The sequence below is a fragment of the Micromys minutus genome (genome assembly GCF_963924665.1).
Source record: "Micromys minutus genome assembly, chromosome: 1".
NCBI classification, from domain to species: domain Eukaryota; kingdom Metazoa; phylum Chordata; class Mammalia; order Rodentia; family Muridae; genus Micromys; species Micromys minutus.
Window position 1 is genome coordinate 259,049,945 of NC_137969.1, and position 19,837 is coordinate 259,069,781.

The following is a 19,837-nucleotide window of genomic DNA, read 5'->3' on the forward strand; positions in this document are numbered from 1 at the left end:
TTAAGCCTTACTTACTAGTGACCATGAATGAGTGTGTTGGCTACCTCCACTGCTTAAAATTCCAGGAGGGTCACCACATCGTCATTCCTACTAGGCAGAGTGAGGCCAGTCAGTTCAGTAGGTGAAGCAGGCAGGCTGGTGAGTAGACAGAAAGCTGAACCTCAGCCACCTGTGTCCTCTGTCCAGACCTTCTGTGCTGCACAGAATGGATGCTTTGGAAATCACCACCAGGATCTAGAAACTAGTTTTAAGTGAAGGTATAGATAGATCAATGTCTCCTAACTTGCTTGGCGTCTTCTATCTAAACCTCAGGGTCCATAGTGTGATATCCTATCTGTACAAAACCAGGATATGAGACTCTGAAAGGGGACCAGAACTATTTTAATTTTTCCACCATAGCCCCTTCAGTCTGTACCATGTGGTTGTTTTGCTCTGTGCCCAGATGGAAAGTCAGAACAGTTCCTGTCTCGGCCACTTTTCCTGTTACTGTGTTGAAATAACCCAGTAAAGGGCACTTGGGGAAGGGCTGCTGCTCAGCACTCGTGTGGTCACTGAATGAGAAGTCACAACCACTGAACCAGCACAACCCCTAAGTGGTCTACAGACATTTGTCTTAGACACAGGTTAGTGTAGTCTCCACTGCATACAAGAAACATCTCTTTGCAATACACAGAGACAACCACAGGAAACTGCAACTAAGCAAAATGCAGAGTTGTGGAGCCCAAGTCTCAGTGAGAACATCTACAAAGCACTCCTACATCTAAGGCTCAGGGAACACTGTGGGAGTAAAAACTCTGAGAGCCAAAGGATCAGGGAATTTACTGAGACTCTGTCTGTTGTGAATGTAAGAAAGCACCACCCATGTGACTGCCTAAATGAGCTGATACCAATAGACAAGCCAAACAGACTGTGGGAGCAAGACCAAGGATGGGGGTCGGGGTATCACGTGATGAATTCCGGGACTCAGACTCCAGAGACCAGCATCAAGCTGCAGGTCTCAGTTTATTGCACAGATTATAAATTTATATGTATAGTGTTTGAGCCAATCCAAAGCCCCTTACATCCTCAGCCAATCACCTCGAGACAGTGTCAACGAAAGCCCTGCCTGATGAGGTTATTCAGAAAAGGGGTGCCAGACATAGTCACCTGGTAGGACTCCAGTGAAGATGGGGGAAGCAGTCACCACCCCGACCTCAGTTCCTTTTTGCTGGCTTATCTGTGTTCCGGGAGCCATCTTAGATCAAATGGCACATAAGGCAGATCGGGACTCTTCCAGGAGTCTCGGGAGCCTGCGGTGCCTCACTCTCCATCCCGTTTTTCCTTCATATGGTTGACCTCCACATCCCCACAGAGGACAGGGAAAAGCCCACAAAGCATCAATCCTAAACAAAAATAATCTCTAGGTACCTGAGGGAAGCAGGAGAGGAGAGGTGCTCTTCCCTGGGGAAGAGCCTACCAATTGGTTGTCCAGTGCTAAATGGTCAGTCCTGAAAACGTACAGGCAAGCAACATTATATGGACTGTGCAGTTTGTCTTTAGCTGAAGTCCTCCTGATTACCAAGTGAGGTGGTTAATGCTTTGTTGAAAGCATCAGCTCAGCTCTCCTTGCAACAAGCAAAACAGGGACAACCTTGGGGTCTCGGTTGACATGAACAGCTTGGCTCTTCTCCATTTCAGTTCTTCATTCCTCATTTCCTCTCCACAGCTGAGGGCCAGGAGTAAACAGCCAATTTATTAGGTGATCAAAATCCTACATCTTGGATGTTCTGGTGAAATAAACCAACAGGAATCATCAAGTTTGAATAAGCAAATCTGAACAGAACCATCCACTGTCTCCAACTTGTGGCACGAATTTAAGGCCAGGAGTCTCGGTGCTGATGGGACTTGTACCTTGTGTGGGCGAGCAATCCAGCAATGCACACAAGTAAATGGAGAGAGTTTGATGGAGATGTACTCAGAGCATCCTCCTGTGCTGTGTTCCTTACAGGTGCAAGCAGTCTTCTGCTTTTCCATCCAAAGCTGCTAACCACAAAGGAGGCAATGGGAACTGGTGTCTCTCCTGAAAGACTCTCAGCTCCTTTGCAGTATCTCTTCCCTCCATCAGAGGTATTAATACAGGCAGATGGGCTGCACATCATAGGCAATCCAGTGCTACTTTTGGTTGTGACTAAGTAAGTTTGTTATTAAGCAGAAGAGCAACAGTTTGAGCATCACTCCTTCCTGCACTCGGCAGACTCACCCAGCGAGCATCTAAAATTACCAAAACTGGGTCCCACCGAAGCCAATTACATGTCCAAGTAAGGTTGGCGGTCAGGCTGGGCACCTTTACAGACTCATGTACTTCCTTCAATATGTTACCAGCATGGAGAGTCACAATTTCAGGAAAAGAGGGAAGGACACTGGGTAAAGAAACTTTGGACTTGCTGCTGGTCAACATTTATCAGGTAGTTGACAATTTACTGACTACCAATTAGCGTAAGTGCTTCTTCCATGAAAACCTTTTAGGACTAAATATCATAGAGTAGAAAGTTAAAATAATAGACACTCCTTTATGGAGGCCCCAAATCCTTAAAACAGCATCAATCGGCTTGGTTTCTTCTGAAGCCTCTCTTTGCCTTGTGTATGGCGCCTTCTCCACTCCCAGTGACATCATGTGCTCCTTTCTCTGTTCCTGTCTGGTTCTAATCTCCTCTTACAAGGGCAATAGACATGATGGATTAGGGCCTGTTCTATGCTTTGTTTAAAGCTCATCACATCTCTAGAAACCCCATCTATAGGGGCTTCTGTATAGTCACAATTTGAAGTTCTAAAAGTTGGGACATCACATGAATTTGAAATAAGCATTTGATAATATTTTCCATGTCAAGGCACTGTTCTAAGAGTTTCTCCTGCATTGTAAATATAGCATATTAGAATTTTTTTTGTCTATCATCATAAAGCCCTGAATTTGGAACCCAGCACCACACACACGCACATGTACACACACACACACACACACACACACACACACATACACACACACACAAGTATGCACAGAGTAATCTACATCTTGACTAATTCCATATTTTAAAAGAATTTCAACAGTCCTCTGAGAAATCATCACCATGTTACCAATGAATCAGCTAAAGCACAGGATGGCCACAAGGATAGTAAACTTATGTTCTTCACAATTGCATGGCACCACCACCCAGAAACCTGGCCACTAGCTCAGTCGTAGTTCTTAGAAGAAATTACCTATGGGTCTCTGTACTGGCTGGTTTTGTGTCAACTCAACACAAGCTGGAGTTATCACAAAGAAAGAAGCCTCCCTTGAGGAAATGCCTCCATGAGATCCAGCTATAAGGCATTTTCTCAACTAGTGATCAAGGGGGAAGGGCCCAGCCCATTGTGGGTGGTGCCATCCCTGGGCTGGTAGACCTGGGTTCTATAAAAGAGCAGGCTGAGAAAACCAGGGGAAGCAAGCCAATAAGTAGCATCCCTCCATGGCCTCTGCATCAGCTCCTGCTTCCTGACCTGCTTGGGTTCCAGTCCTGACTTCCTCTGGTGATAAACAGTAATGTAGAAGTGTAAGCTGAATAAACCCTTTCCTCCCCAACTTGCTTCTTGGTCATGATGTTTGTGCAGGAATAGAAACTCTGACTAGGACAGTCTCTTCTCATAACAAGATTATTCTCATTCTACTTGTTCTTTGAGGAACCGCAAGAGAATGGGAGTGGACCAAAGGTGAGGTACATGTTCAACTCCACATAGTCCTTTAGGGGTTCAGGCTGAAGGAGGCTTGTCATGGTTTGAATATGTCTGGCCCAGGGAGTGATTTCATTTGGAGGTGTGGCCTTGTTAGAATAGGGCGTGGGCTTTAAGGCCCTCATCCTAGCTGCCTGAAAGTCAGTCTTCCACTAGCAGCCTTCAGATGAAAATAGAGAACTCTCAGCTCCTCCTGTACCATGCCTGCTTGGATGCTGCCATGCTACCACCTTGATGATAATAGACTGAACCTCTGAACCTGTAAGCCAGCTTCAATTACATGTTGTCCTTTATAAGACTGGTATTGGTCATGGTGTCTGTTCACAGCAGTAAAACCCTAACAAGACAAGGCTTTGCCCATTTGCAAACTTGTATCTGTAAACAATATCTGAAAAAATGTGTGGAAAGTGTGTTCATCCTGATTCTAGGTCCAAAGAAAAGATGGAAGACCACACAGGAGTGTCTCACTCATTCAGCCAGGTGACTGACACATGACACATCAAAGAGTCTATAGTTGGGACCTTGCCTAGTTGTGGGTGGCTGGAAAATGCAGGGAAGCAATAATGTGTTCATGGTATTCAGCACTTTGACACAGTCCATGAGGTAGTTCTTATTCCTGGCTTAAAGTGCCATGATAAATTGATTAAGTAATGCAGCCAAGGAAACAATCTTTGGAGCTGGTTCAGGCAATCCCATTAGAATTGCTGTGCTTACTGCCTTTCCTGGAGGGACTCCACTAAATGCTAAACAGCAACACCAAGCATAAAGTGACACTGGGAATCTCCAGGTTGTAACACAGATAATTACACTGTTATGAGGTATGCTTATTAGACCATCGGTGAAGCATCTAACTCCATCTTGGGAATACAGAGAATCATGCACGGTGCCTAAAATAGAGGACTGATTGATGCCTTATGTCTTGCTACTAATAATGTAGTTTTTTTTGTTTTTTTTTTTTTTTTTTTTTTTTTTTTATTTTTTTTTTTTTTAAGCATTCCCCTTGTAGCACAGCTCATAAGCCCTTGAAAGGCTCTGGTTACATTGTAGTGGTAGTGCAGGCTCTGGTTACACTGTTAATGGCCTTGCTTTGCGGTTTCTGGAACTCTGCCATTTCTCCAGATTCACAGGTTACAGGTTGGAGGAGTGCTGAATTTCTTTCTTTCCTCTCTCTGTGATCATCCTGACTATAGTTGTTTATTGACCCACAACATGAACAGAGTCAAAACTCATGCTTGCTCCTGGAATTTGGCAAGTGACAACATTTCTCAAATTAGACAATTATTTTGTATCTCCTTCATCCTAATTGTATCTTACAATACTGGGTCTTTTCCAAATGCTCAGTCATGTCATTTGATATCACTATGATTGGAATGTTTATGGTTTCCAAGTTTTTATATTGAAACCTCTTACCAATGTGGTGTTATGGGATAGCAAGTTGGCTGTGTCAATAAAAGCTCTTGTCTCCAAGCCCAAGGACCTGAGTTCAGTGCCCTAGACACAATTGGTGGAGTAGAAAGTTGACTCTTATGTGTCCTTTATATGTTCATGAAGACATTCTTGCTTACTCTTGACCCCAAATAAATTAATAACCAGATAGATGTAATTGGGCAGATTGCTCAACAATGAGACTTGAACTGAAAGGCCAGAGAGGTAGCCTGCACCTTCAATCATATGAGGAATCATCCAGACCTGTCTGTCACTACTGACTATGACCTGACCTTGGACTCCTCACTTCCAGAAACTGTGGGAAAGAATCGTGGGAAGTTTCCCGGGCTGTATGGTGTTTCTTGTAGTACCCTGTGCAGGTAAAACCATCCAGCCAAACTAATAGAAAAATGAATGTGCCTCATGTCTGCCCATATATAGGGCTGCTTTGCTCTGGTCCTCAGAAAGAACACACTGACGGGATTTCAAGGAACCATGAGCAAGTTCTGTTTGACCTCCATCCTGCATTCTATGATGTGCTCACATTTCCCACACAAACAAAATGCCATTATGAGGTACAGCTGTGTAAACGCTAACAAATCCACCAAGTGCCCCACTCTCTCTGGCCCTAGGACAGAACCCTCAAAACGGATTGCCTCAATCAGGAATCTAAGCAAGAACATAGGAAGCACTCTAGACCAAATAAAAATAACCACCTGGAATCAGATTTCCCACGTGCCAGGCACGCTTCTCAGATCTTTATGCATTAATTCATTTAATCCTTCTGTAGCAGGATATTTCTGCTACCATTCTTATCTCACAGATAATGTTGCTCAAGGCATAGGGAGGGCAGGGAAGCTGAGACCAGCCCAGAGCCTCACAGCCAGAAAACGGCAGAGAAATTCATGGGCATCTGTGAAGTGTGGGACATTTGGACTGGCTAGAGATAGGGGAAACCAAACTCTCTCTCTCTCTCTCTCTCTCTCTCTCTCTCTCTCTCTCTCTCTGTGTGTGTGTGTGTGTGTGTGTGTGTGTCCACGATTGACAAGTATTATCTTAGTAGCCCCATTTGCATGTTTATGGTATTGACTTGTATAAGGCCCCAGGGAAAACTGAGGTTGCCTCATCAGAGGATGCAGATTCCAGCTGTAGATCACAGCATAGTAGATCCCAAAGGAGATTAATTATTGCAGTTCACTGGGACCTTAGTGGCAGCTATTACAGATGCTCTCCTGGGCAGTGGGAAATCTCATTGCAGTAAAATCTCTCAGGTCTTTCTACTTGGCAGCCAAGTTTTAGAGTCTTTGTTACAGCAGAATCAATGTGTCTGTGGACACAGGGAAGCCACTGCTGGCCCGAGACAGACTAGGGGTGTATTTCTGCATGGGAGGCAACACTAAGAGCAGGCAGATGGGGCTTCAAAAGAGGAAAAGTCAGACATGGGGAAGTGTGTGCTTGTGAGTTTTTCTGTAGCCCAAGGAATGGAACTGGGGTTTCTAAAATAAACCTTGTTTCCTTTTCTTTTTCTTTAGTGCTCCATCTTTATGAAAGATGCAAATCTCTGAGAAGAAAGCACACACACTGGTACTTTCCACTAACAACCCTTGGGGAGGAGAAATTGCTCCCCATTTCATTTTAGGGTAAGCTAGTGGCACATAACATTGCTGCCTGTGCATCTCTGGCCGCACCGAGTGAAACACCAACCAGATACCTGATGCTTCCAGTGAGGCAATGCCGGCCGTCAGAGCTGAAGCCCTTGGTGAAGGAGAACGGGCGTGCACCGGCCGCAGGTGGATTAGTTTGGAGGAGATGCACCACTAGCTGCCACAACTCCTGTTCCATCAGGAACACCACAGCCACTAGTGTTGGTTTAGAGTCACAGTGTCTGGCCTGCAAGGATGCAAAGCCTCCTGGTGAGTTCCGACATCCCAGAATCTTAACTGTGGTCATGGCAAAGAGACCAGATGACTCATAAGGCCATGCTTAATGAATAGGCTATGGCAAAGCAGGCGGGCAGCACCCACCTTGATGTAAATCCTTCATGACTGAGGTTTGCCAGCTGCTACAACCTGACTGGAACCCAACAGTGGCTGCCTTCCTACCCCTCCTTATGCGACATCATCCCTACATGCCCCAACACTTTTTTTTCTGATTCCTCTTGCAATTCTATCCAATGACCATAACTGCTGAAAATTTTTCTCGATAAAACTTCGAAAGGGAAGTTACTGAATTTCAAGAGTGAATGTGTAGCCAAGTCAGTTCATCAAAAGAGCTCCATTTATTCTAAAATCTCTCTTTTATGCTCTTGCATGACTGCCAGGGTAATGTTCTTTCCAGATAGATTCATCCGTGACCCCACAGGAGAATCACTACAGAGCAGACCTCTCCAAGCTCAGTCTAAACTGTCCTCAGAAATTAAGCAGATGAAGAGTGGAATGTGTTTGGTAAATGTTTACATTTAGGCCTGTTTTAAAATCAGAAAATGCTCTCGGAACAGTGAATTATTTGTAGAGGAACACCCTAATTATTTTCTGTATCAATTAATTACATAAACCAAACAACAGCAAAAAATAAGCAAACAAGAACAACAACAAACAAAACAAAACCATGGGTTAAAGAGAGATGTCTCAACCGTTAAGATCGCTGACTGATCTTCCAGTAGACCTGGGTTGAATCTCCAACACCCACATGGTGGCTCACAACCATCTGTACCACCAGCTCCAAGGGGGATGTGATGGCCTCTCAGTAGGTACTGCATGTACATGGTACACAGACACATATGCAGGAAAAATGCCCATTGGGTTAAATAGAAACAAGTAAATATTTAAAACATTGTTTAAAGGAGAAAATCTCTCAGAAATTTGGGGAGATGGCTCATTGAATACAGTGTTCACCGTGCAAGCATGAGAACCCGAGTTCTGATTCCCAGCACCCATGTAAAAGCTCGACACAGTGGTACAACACCCACAACCTAGCTCTGGGCTGTGAATACAGGCAGATCCCAGAGTCTAAGCAGTCTAACCAATAGGTGAGCTCCAGATACAATGAAAGACCTTATCAGGGCAAATACAATGGAGAGCAGCTGAGGACACACCGCTGTGACCACTTGCTTCCTGCATAGATGCACAGAGGCATATGCACATGTATATACACAATTTAAAAAATCAAAAATATAATGCTTAAAAATTACAATCATATTCAGTTCTGGGTCTGAGGATTACTCAGGTCATCCTTGGATCCAGGTTAGGCTTCCATGATAGATAAATTTGCTTAGACTCTATAGCCAACTAACTCTAGGGTGGCTTTCCCATCCAGCAGGTAGCTAAGGTAGTGGCAGTGAGAGGGCAGTGTGCATCTTATTGCTCTAACTAGCATAGCTTATCAGTTTTGCGCCACAGTCCCAGGTGAGGAGGTCGACCAGAAGCCCAGATTCCTACACACTAGGTTGATTGGCACTAGGTGCATTCCTTGGACCCAAGCAAGCCGTAAGCCTAGCCCATATTCTCCAAGTAGGAAAACAAATCATGCCTCCTTCTGGGAGGAGTGCGAGGCATGGCCAGACATGGCCAGCAGTGCAGCCCAAGTGCCTTGGTATACAAATAAGAAAACAGTCAGAGTAACCGTGAAGGCAAGACAAGAAATCTGGTCAGAGGCTGCACTGCCAGCAGGATTGAAGACGGCTTCTCAGTGCACAGCCTGCTCTTAGATTCAGGGAACTCAGCTTTCGCTCTGTCTGTCTGCAGCCTGTCCAAGTCCCTGCACTTCTCCATGTGGCCACTATTGTGTTCTGTGTTCAGAAAGCTCTGGGTGTGAACATTTGAGCTGTCTACAGAGAATGAGGATGCTGTTATTTGATTGACAAGACTTCTTTTAGCTTTTAACAAAAGATTTCATTGTGGAGTGCTTTTAAAACAGCGAGCTCTGTATTCAGCATGTAATTTACTTTCTCAAAATTTGACCTAAAAATCTGGGCCCTCTTCTCATGTGGAGCACCGTGCATCCTTATTCCACTGTGGACTCCTGCTTGTTAAAGGGATACTCTTGGCTTTGTTTCTCTCCACGTTTATATAAAGAAGTGCACAATAGTGCCTGCATTGCTCTTTTGAGGGAGTAAATCCACATAAGAGCTTGGGGACAAATGTTGGACATAGGGCCAGGGGGTTGTGAGTTGTTTCCATTTGAGAGATAGGGTTCTGAAAGTGACTTCAGGCTTGGAGCCTGTCACAATTTAAATTTCACTAACAGCCATTCTCTTTGCTAAAACCCAGCTTTTAATTCTTGGTGTGGCTCACAGGGTGGGCACCTCCAGTGTCCTCCATGCATCTACCTGTTCACAGGTGGCTTCTCTGGGTTTTCATTTCCTTTTCTATAAAGTGGGGTTTATACCCATCTGTTTCCTACCAAGTGGTTTCTAATCATCTGTTCCCTGGTTGGTAAGAATCAGTGAATAATGATAAAACAACAACAGAAAAAACAGAGGTGAGTTTAGAGTTAAAACCCCAACCACTGACCTGAGCATACCTCATTCAGCAGGTTTCATTTCCTATTCATCCTTCTTGTGTACCAGAAGAACTCCTCAAAATCATAATGTGCTTCAGGAGACAGCCAGTAAAGCAACGTACTCTTAGGGATGATAGCTGAGGACTGGGGTTGGGTTCTTTCATTTAAGACTTTTACTTCTAAAAGCCATTATTTCTGGTACAGGTAGCTCAGGAAGTCTTGCCAACCATTTACACTTTAATGGAAGCAACCAGAACTTTTCCTCAAGTCAGACCCTAACATATATGGGAAAAGAAAGATATTCCAAAGTAAAAGAACCTCTGAGGAACTCGGCAAGAACTCAGAAAGAGGACATAAGGTAATATACAAGGTAAGGCACAATGACAAACAGAAAGGATGCTAACCATAGACATGGAACAGAGTTATAGAATCTGATAAATGTTGAATTATACAGAAAATATAGAGATACAAGAGAGGGGTTGTTGGAAAGTTGTTCACAAAAATATTGACACAGCAGTGATCCTTGGCACTGTGAATACATGTATTTTCTCCAACGTCTACTTTTATATTTCTCAAGTTATAAAATTGGTGTAAATTATTTATATCAGAACTTTTTCAATATTTGAGAAAGAGCCTACATTTCAAGCAAAAGAATACAGAGAAAAGACATCACATTATTGGCTCAAAGCAGGACTGAGTTGCTAGAGGGTTTTACAGTGTCTTAGAAGGTGTTTCCTATAGGACGCTTTTATAACTCCAGGTAAACAGAGCTAGATGAAAGAGACGTTTTCCTTTCTTGAAAGAGATACATCCTAGATAATATGTTTTAAAGCCACATGAAATTGAGTCTGGTTTTATTGTAGATGCTATTAAGAGACTATCAGCATTGAGGCTTTTACTGGGGCTCATTCCGTTGACCCACGTTCAATTCCACAACCTTTATTTACTCAGCATTAGGCTGTGCAAGGTGTAGAGATGAGTAAGAATTCACATGATCCCGTCCTTAATAGGTTCAAATCCATGTGAATGAGCCAGCAAGAGCCAGCAATATGCAGTAAGCTCTCTGGCCCTGTTAACTCTTGACACCCCAATTCAATGACCTTAACTCCAAAGACTGGAAAACTTTTAGGGAGTTCATAGGTAAGGCAGCTCACCACTCCTGCTGCTCATGGACCATCAACACCAGCATAGTCATGATCAAGTTTCAGTTCTTATTTCATGAGCTAGACTTTTAGGTCTTATCTCTGCCCTTGCCTGTCTTTAGGAGGTCTACCCATCCACATACTAGAATATTCTGAAACACTTCTTACTGTTGAAACCCACCATCTACTCTGGCTTTGCCTCCTCCGGGTTTCCCCTTAAATGACATTCCTTATGTCTTTATAGGATCCACCCCAGACTTTTCTAGTCTAGTCTAACTCGTTGTTTTGGTTTGGTTTGGTTTGGTTGGTTTTTTGTTTTGTTGTCATGTTTTTTTTTTTCTTTTTTTGTTTTTGTTTGTTTATTTCTCGACTTTCAATTCAGCCCCACAGAAGAGAGGTGCAGAGCCTGGGAAATGATGAGGTTACTTAGAAGGCTTCTTAGGGGAGTCTCTTGAATCTGGAACTTGAGAAGGTAGGATGAGATGTCAAAAGGGAGAGCAGGGCTCTGCAAAGAAGGTTCTAGAGGGGGACAAAGAAAAAGTGGGTTCACATTCAACTTTAAGCCTGATCTTGGGGAAAAGCTATGGTAGGGATGACTGGCAACTCCCTGCAGGGTCTTTCAGCTTCAGGAGTTTTAAGTGCACTCTTCATTCAGTGGAGATGATTGGAAAACATGGCACCAGATAGAGTGTGGAGTTGGGTGTGTTCAATGGAAACCCAGAAGTGCTGTCACATGTGAACCAAATAAACCAATTACTTTTTTCATGATGTTTATCATTTCAACAGAAAGCAAACCAGGACAACCGGGTATGGCTGTCCACATACAGCCTCTGTTCTCAGATTCCTCTACAAACCAGCTGGCCCACAGCATGCTCAGGAAGTGTGACCCACCAGGGCTTCATTATCAGCTGTAGAAGACATGCTCCAGCATAAAGAGCTCTTTTCACATCTTCAGCTCTATAGATAAACACTGTGCTGACGTAGATGTACAGGAGCGCACTGCTTAGCCTCTAGACATTTCCACAAAGCTTCTCCAACAGTCATTCTGTGCTCACTGTAAGTGTATGAACCCAGGAACCCACACCTATCAAAAGAAACAGGAGGGAAGGAGATTTTATTTTCTTAGGGAACAGACTCAGCATTTACCCTCTGGCCAGCCTCTATCACAAGAATGTGTTAGTCAACAGATAGATCAGCTTAAAAAAAAAAAAAAAAAAAGCAGACAGGTAAGTTGGTCTTGGGGAAGAAACACATTAGAAACATAATCCCCCTAGAGTCAGTCTGAAAATTGCCTTTGCTGATCCAGGATGAAGAAAAAAAATCACAGTGCATTTGATGAACTCAGCTGAATAAAACCCTTGGAAATTATATGAGTTTAAGAGATTTCCAAGCAGAACTTAGAAGCATTCAACTGCTTTTTGTTCTGTTCCGCTCTGTTTTATTTTTGTGCTAGGGAAAGCACACACATGGGTGTGCATACACACACAAACACACACATGGGCATGCATACACACAGAAATACACACATGGACAAGCATACACACACACACACACACACACACATACACATACGGGCATGCACAGGTAATGAATGGTTACCCCACAGGGAGTAACACTAATCTAGGGAACAACAAACCATTTCCTATATGGAAGGATGAGAAGAGAGCTATTAAGGCACAAACAAACTTTAGGAATGAGAGAAAACAGGGTGACAGTTTTCCACAGGAAATTCAAGTTACTATTTTTTTTTAATTCAAGGGTTGAATCAATGATGCATTTATGTTTTTATTGTTACATCTTATACAACAACATCAAAAATAAACTTGACCTCAGGAAGCATCACAATCCTTCCTTCTATTTCTCCCTCTCTTGCTCCCTCCCTTCCTCCTTCCTTCCTTGCTTCTTCCTTCCTGGTGTGTGCTATCTGCTCTTGGAATAGACCATAAAAGGTGAAACTGAGGCAGAGGGTCACCTGCTTGCCTAAGATCCCCTGCATTTCCAGCCACAACTCCTGGCTAGTATGTGATACAGGTAGGTTTACACCCACTGGCTCATCAGGGGAACGAGAAGTAGTGGAGACCCTGGCCATCCAACCCACTGATAGGGGTCAAATGGCAAGGTTAAGATGGCTGCATGGTTTGGTCTTGGTGATACCTGCTGCAGCTGAGCACGAAGCTTGGGACCAGGAAATGGATAAAACAGTAGCTGAGAGACCAGCCTGACCTCACAAGGAACAAAGATGATCTCAGGGTAATTAGAGAGACCTGTTCTTCTGGCCAGGTTACATGGCACCTTAGACAGGATGCAAGACTTCAGCTTTTATCTTAGCTGAAGTTTCAGGCACAATGTCCTATTTGACACGTGCAAAAGGAATGTGATCCAAGAGCATGGCGATCCGACGTTCTTAAGGTCTTGTTTAATGTCCTTTCCTGCTATCGTGTGGCACCATCAGTCTCTCTATGTCTAGAACGCCATCAGACTAGGAAAGGAACAGGACTAAGAAACTATTCCAGCATGTACCTCACCACTGGGCTTTAACAGGACAGTTACTAAATGCTGTGGCTTGGATGTGCTTAGTCCTTAACTGAAAACTTGTATGTTAAGGCTTAGTCTCCAAAGTACTAGTATTAAGAGGTGGTGCAGCCTTTAAGGGGTTGTGGGGTCTCCATGCTCATGAAGGGGTTCATGGAGCTTTCAGGAGAGCAGATCAATTACCAGGCAATCAGGTCAGGTTGCTTCCTCCCTCACTGTGTGACCTCTGATACACTTACTTACTTGGCTCTCTGATCTCTTTCTATGAGGTCTTCATCAGAAGCCAGGTGGGAGGATGCTGATGTAATGGCGCTTAGACACCTCCCCGCCCCAGAATGTGAGCTAAATGGACCTATTTCTTTTTTAAAAATCATGCAACCTCAGACATGTCAGAAAATATTGACCAAAGTCAATAGATGTTAGACATGATGTGGTAGAAGTCTATCAGGAACAGGGTACACCACACCTGCTTTCAGGGACCCAGCAACTGTCATAGCACCAGAATGGAGGGAGACCCCTAACATCTGCTCACTGATTGGGCCCCATTCCCACTAGTCTTCGCCCCACAGCCCCGTTTTCAGGAGCCAGTGCTGAGCATCTTACCTTTAATCGTCAGTCTGGTTGGTTCTCTATACATGCGTTGTCTAACCATTCTAACCCACTTAGTCCGATGACTGGTACTTTATGGACACTATCTTCCCCAAGACTGTAAGTGCACAAGGTACGGCCTTGCCTGCTAGCACCAATATTTTGTCCATGGGTCTATCCCAGGTGCTATTTTATAACTGGCTGATGGAATAACTAGAGATACATTTCTGGGTACCCACTGTCCTTGGATGATGCTAGCTGGGGGATGAACTGAGCCCTTACCGGACAGGTGTCTAGATAGCTCCAAGCAAGGCTCTATACTCTGAGTTCAGGCTGTATTTCCTTCTTCCCATTCGGTGGAAGGGCACTGAGTCCTTGTTAGAAGTTAATCGAAGGATCTGGTGCTAAGTCGCCTCCAATTCTCTTTCCCGGATGGGAGCACGGGGCTCTTCTTTCTCAGTTCTGTTGGCCTGGATCTTGGTGCCCGGGATCTCTGAGTAACCCTCCAGTTCTCATGGAAATGAAGCTTATCAGTGGGATGTTCCTCCTTTTCCAGTGCTGTGCTGAGCACACAGAGCATCTTGTAGTCCCCCAGGACTGGGTTTTCTCCAATTGCATTTCTCTAAACACATCTCTGTGCATGAAAAGGGGTGGAGGTGGTGGTGGGTGGCATGGGGTCAGAGGGTGGGTACTGACTCTTCCCTGGTACCGATTTGCACCACAGCTTCTCCCTCGCTAGCTCTTAAAATTCCTCCCTAATGAGTTACCCAAGTGCTTGCAGATGTCCGTACTCTCCTTGCTATCTGTGTCTGGCATCTCTGAGTCAGCCTTGATTTGATCACGCCCCTCCTTGCTGATAAGGTGCCTGAGCTCCACTGTCTGAAAGAGTATTTCCATCTCTCAGCTCTTTTCTAGGCTAACACAAGATAAGCAAAGGGGAAAGTAAAAACCAAGGCCAAGAGAGACCTTGGGCGAATATCCTCAAAGGCCATTAGTGGACTCCTTGAACAAACTTGAGTGGATTGTTGTTCGATCTTACTGGGCCAAGAGTTGAGTCTTTCTGACAGGTGCCTGAGCCAACAGCCTACAGCCTGGCCGAAAGGAACCATCTAAACAGGAATTGTCCACAGCTGCTCACTTCTGGCAGCTTGGCTACAGGTGTTTCCATATTTCCTCTCTTGTCTGGGGCTTCCAGGAAGTGCACAGAGAGGCGGTGGAACTGCCCAGAATCCCTCTGTGACTTTGGGGCCAATCCAGATCTATTCTGGACAGTCAAAGCGAGGTCACAGAGTAGGTATGTGGTGTGAGATCACCCTTTGTGTATTGTTTTAACCAGGACAGCAAGGACAAAGCATGGAGCAGTATCCCTGCAGCTGATTCTCAGAATTTTCACAGAAATCCAGGGACGGGAAAGGCAAGGGGTGCAATCTGAGTCCTGCCACTGGGAGAGCCGTCTCCTGGCAGGAGGCTCCCTTTCCTCTCTGCTGAGGCTCTGGCTGATCCCTGGTCATTTGGGGGATGGATGGCTTTGGGGGTCCTTGTCTCTGTCGTCTCTCCCAGAGTAAACGGAAGTCCTTTGACCCATGGAGAACACTGCGGAAAGACAAGAGTTTGCATCTGGAATGGCAGCTACAAGCCCATGTTTTATGTGCTTGGTCCTCAGTTGGCAAGACTGTGTCTGAGGACTACAGAACCTTCCCAGTGGGGTTCTAGCTGGCAGATGGAGCTGGCTTTGGGGATTTCACCCAAGTCCAGTCCTAGTGTAGCCTCAGCTTTCCGACAAGACACCGTGGAAAGTGCTGTCTCTCCCATGGTCATGAGCTACACCCAGTGGGAACAGGAGGCACAGTGAACCGCTTCCACTAAGTTGCAACTGTCGGGTGTCGGTTGAACCAACAAGACATGTAACTATCACAGTGCCTGATTGATTCAGATGGTGTGTCGGCTGTCATTTGTTCAAATTCACTATCGTGCCAGGATGTAGCCTCTCCCTCTGTCATCAGGACAGGACTGGAGACAGGACAGCACACATAGCCAGCTTAATTCTTGCCAGGGCCACAGTTCGGCTTGGCATGGCAATTATACAAACCATTTTTACCTTTAAAAGAACAAGGGACAGGCTGAAACGAGAAGGGAAATAAAGAAATGGCAGCTGGTTCTCCTGACATTCAGCTCTTTTGTGTCCAGGAGTGTTCGGCAGTATGGTTGATGCGCTGGACACTGGCCTGTGATTTGCTCTGGTTTATTTAGAATTAATTTTGTGACTGTCTTGTATGAAAGCACTGAGGGAGGCTCCCACCTCTGGTCTGATAGGAAGTTTCAAATCCCTGCTGTTTCTGGAAACAAACTAACCCAGGCTCGGCTCTCTGTTAATGTCACTGTTTCTCTGCATATCACGATCATGTCTATGTATTTGTTGTGGCTCCTAGGAACAAGACAGGGAGCCCTCCATTGGTGGAAATCATATCTAAATACTTTTCATTGTTTTCCTTGTTAGTGTTGTGGTTTTTTATTTGTTTCCTCCTATTTCTATATGAAGTAATCAGTGTTCTGGTGAGTTCTGCTCAGTCGTATTTCTTGTTTTCAATGCATGCTCACATAAGCTCACTAGAGAATATTTCCTAATAGCAAATATTTTTTTATAGAAGATTGAACATGCAGGTGCAGACGGACAGACTGAGAAGCATTGCTGTTCTCATTTCTGTAACGGCCAGCTTTACCCCAGGGATCCTCGCATGGCCTGAGAAGTGTGAGGAAGAATAAGTTGTTTCATTTTTTTATCCCCTTTGATGGAAGCTTCACGACACTATGATCCTTTGAACTAATGTCTGGGAGGAAAAAAAAACATCGAAGGATAAATGAGATGTCAGTTAATTCTGGTATGCTATTTATTGACGAGCTGGCTGGGCTCAATCTGTCCCCAGAGGACTCTCGGGAGAGCATATTTGATGGGAAATATAGATCGTGTGGTACTAACAACCCAACAACAGTAATCACAGGGTCTGGGGTTGGCAGCGGAGCAAGTCCAGCAGAGTCAACAGAACTGAACAGATTCTTCAGCTCATCCTCCGTTCCCTGCCTGTGACCTGGGAAAAGTTTGTGAAAACTGGGTTGAAGAATTTTCATTTATAGGAATCAAGGTTTAGAACCTCCCCACCAACCATTCCAGGTCAACCCTAGCACAGCAGTAAAAGTAAAAACTGGACTTACATACTCTTACGGAATGTCGCATGATTTACCGAAATACCTCGCCTAATGATCGAAGCCACTAACCTAACCCATTGGTGTGACTGAAGACTCTTCCTTGATCGCTGTTTGCTGCGGTTGGAGGGAACATGCGGGAGTGAAGCTCTCTCTTCTGATCTGAGCACCCGAGTTTATAAGGATTTTGGACTGATAAGGAGTTTCACAGTTCCACCCTATGATGAATAGGTACGTGCAGTAGGCAGCTGAGGTGAGGCAATGGGCTAGATTTGCAAGGAGTCCAGCCCAGAAGGCAGTACTGCAGGGAAGTCGCCTGTGTCCTACCGATTACAGAGCTGTGGTTCAAATTAGGTTAAGGGCTTGAAGCTTTATGTCTTTGCAAACCTAGAACTTAAAGTCCTAGGCTGCGAACTAGAAGGCACTGTGTAGGTAATTCAAACTCTTACCACTCCAAAGTGTAGGCAGGGTTGTGGATGAGGAGCAGGTCAGCAAGCTCACCCGGGACCTGAACGGAAATCCAGAATTACAGCTCTTGATGCTGATAGTAGCAACATCCCTAGGGTACAGGAAGCACATTAAAGTTCTGGGCTCAGAGTATGCGGGTCTCAAACACTCTTCCTGATTCATAGATGAGCAATGTCATAGACATCTACAGGAACTGTTCAGGGACACAGACCAGGTCACTGGTGGGACAGAAGCCAACCCAGCTCACAAGCCGGATCTTAGAGATCCGTGTTTGAATGCAGGGAGTCGAAGACCTCCTTCCCGAAGCTGAGGTGGCTCCTTCTGTGGCATCTAACAGTGATGACATGGAGCTGGTTAACCTAGCATTCAACTCTTTTACACCAGTGATTTGTTCTCTCTGACGAAGGCCCGACTTGCCTGGTGGCCAGGTATGCCCATTGTAGGTAGAGTACTGGATGCCCTGAAAATGGAACTGTTAAAGAATGCAGCTTTCTCTCCACTGTGTGTGGCCCTGCCGCTCAGTGCGGTACTCCCAGGGGCTCCACTCCTGCTTTTTCTGCCTGGGGTTATCCCCCTACACTCTTCGTAGGCCCCATCTTGTCAGCTGCCTATCCTGGAAGCTTGCCCTGGTTACTCAGGTCTCCCCTCCCCCAACATCACTAATGGCTTTGCTTTGTAGTAGCAATTAGGTGGGATTTTTCAGCCTAACAATCTGTTTTGTCTCTTCTGTCCTCTAGCACTTGAGCACACAGTCCTGTCTGAAGCCTGCTACATCTCCATTGACCCAAAGCAGTGTTCCAGGCAGTGGAGGTACCTGTGATAGCCACTGTCGATTGTGAATCTCACAGGAACCTCACCTGTGAGGAGGGACCCATGTTGATTGTTGATTACTCTCTTGATTTCCCATAATGCACTGTATCCTTAAAACTGTAAGTTTGAAATAAAAACCCATTTTCTCTTGGGCTGTTTTTGCTGGGATGTCTTATCACAGCAACAGGAAACTAAGACCTACAAAATAACCATTGCCTGATCAAATGAGTATGTATTTTAGAATGAAGTTTGTCATGATCCTGGCTAGGATAACCATAAATAAGAAATGATGCCTATTTTTTTAGCAGAATATTTGATGCAAGCTACATGCACATTATCCTATATCTTACTTTTCAATTAACATTTAAAAAAATAAGTGTTAGTGTTGATTGGACATAGCACATACCTCACATGGACTTAACCTCAAGAATATTTCTGAGAGGAAAGAAAGCGCTGATAAAGTGGCCAGTGCTGTTTGAGCAGCCAAAGACCCAGGCTGCACCGGCTGGATTAGGGGGACATCTTCCTCCAGGGCTGTAATGGCATACCCGTGCCAGCTTTCCCTAACCTTATGAGCTGACTTCAGGAGCCAGCTTGGAATGAATGAAGCGTCTTGATGATCTCCCCAAAGTGATAATGAAGAAATGATTGACTTGCTCACACCTCCTTTCTGACCTTTAATGCTGCATACCAGGACACGGCTTGTGTCTGGAGAGTCACAGTGCCAGACCTTAGGACTGTCATCTGCCACCAAGAAAATGAAGGCAACAGGCGAACTGGACACTCGGTCAAGCACATATTACGCAGCCCCACAGGGTAATGAAGATGTAGGAGCATTAACTCAGCACTTCTTTCTCTCTCTCCTGTTTTGGATCTGAGGTGCTCAGACTCTCCATTGCGTTCCAGTGAGCCCCACACATCCGCCCCACGCAGCTGCAACTGCTGACTCAGGAGGATGGCCCACCACATGACCAGGAAGCAAGCTGGAGTCTTGTCTCCAAGGGGAAGCAGGAGGGGAACAAGGAGGGCGCTGGGAAACTGTTTAACATTTCAGGCACTATTATTATTTTTGGCACCATGTTGAGTCCATGTCTCTTTTTTGGCTACTTTTCTAGTACTTTATGTATCTGGAAGGAGAAATTGCAACCGGTTTCGGTAACACTGGGGGAATGTGTAATGCCGTTACAGGAGGTATTTAAATGCTATTTAAATGTTATCGTGTAAGCTCACAAATAAGCTTAAGTTAAAATGACTCTAAAGTGATCTGTCAGATAATGTGTTTATATGTCATAGTCATAAAAGAAGCCTTAAACACTGGTTATCATGAACACAGTTATATAACTATAAAGAAATGAAATCCAGTGACAATTACCAGTTGACCCCCAATTAACAACTCGATGCAAAAAACAGATGGGTACGTAAGTCTG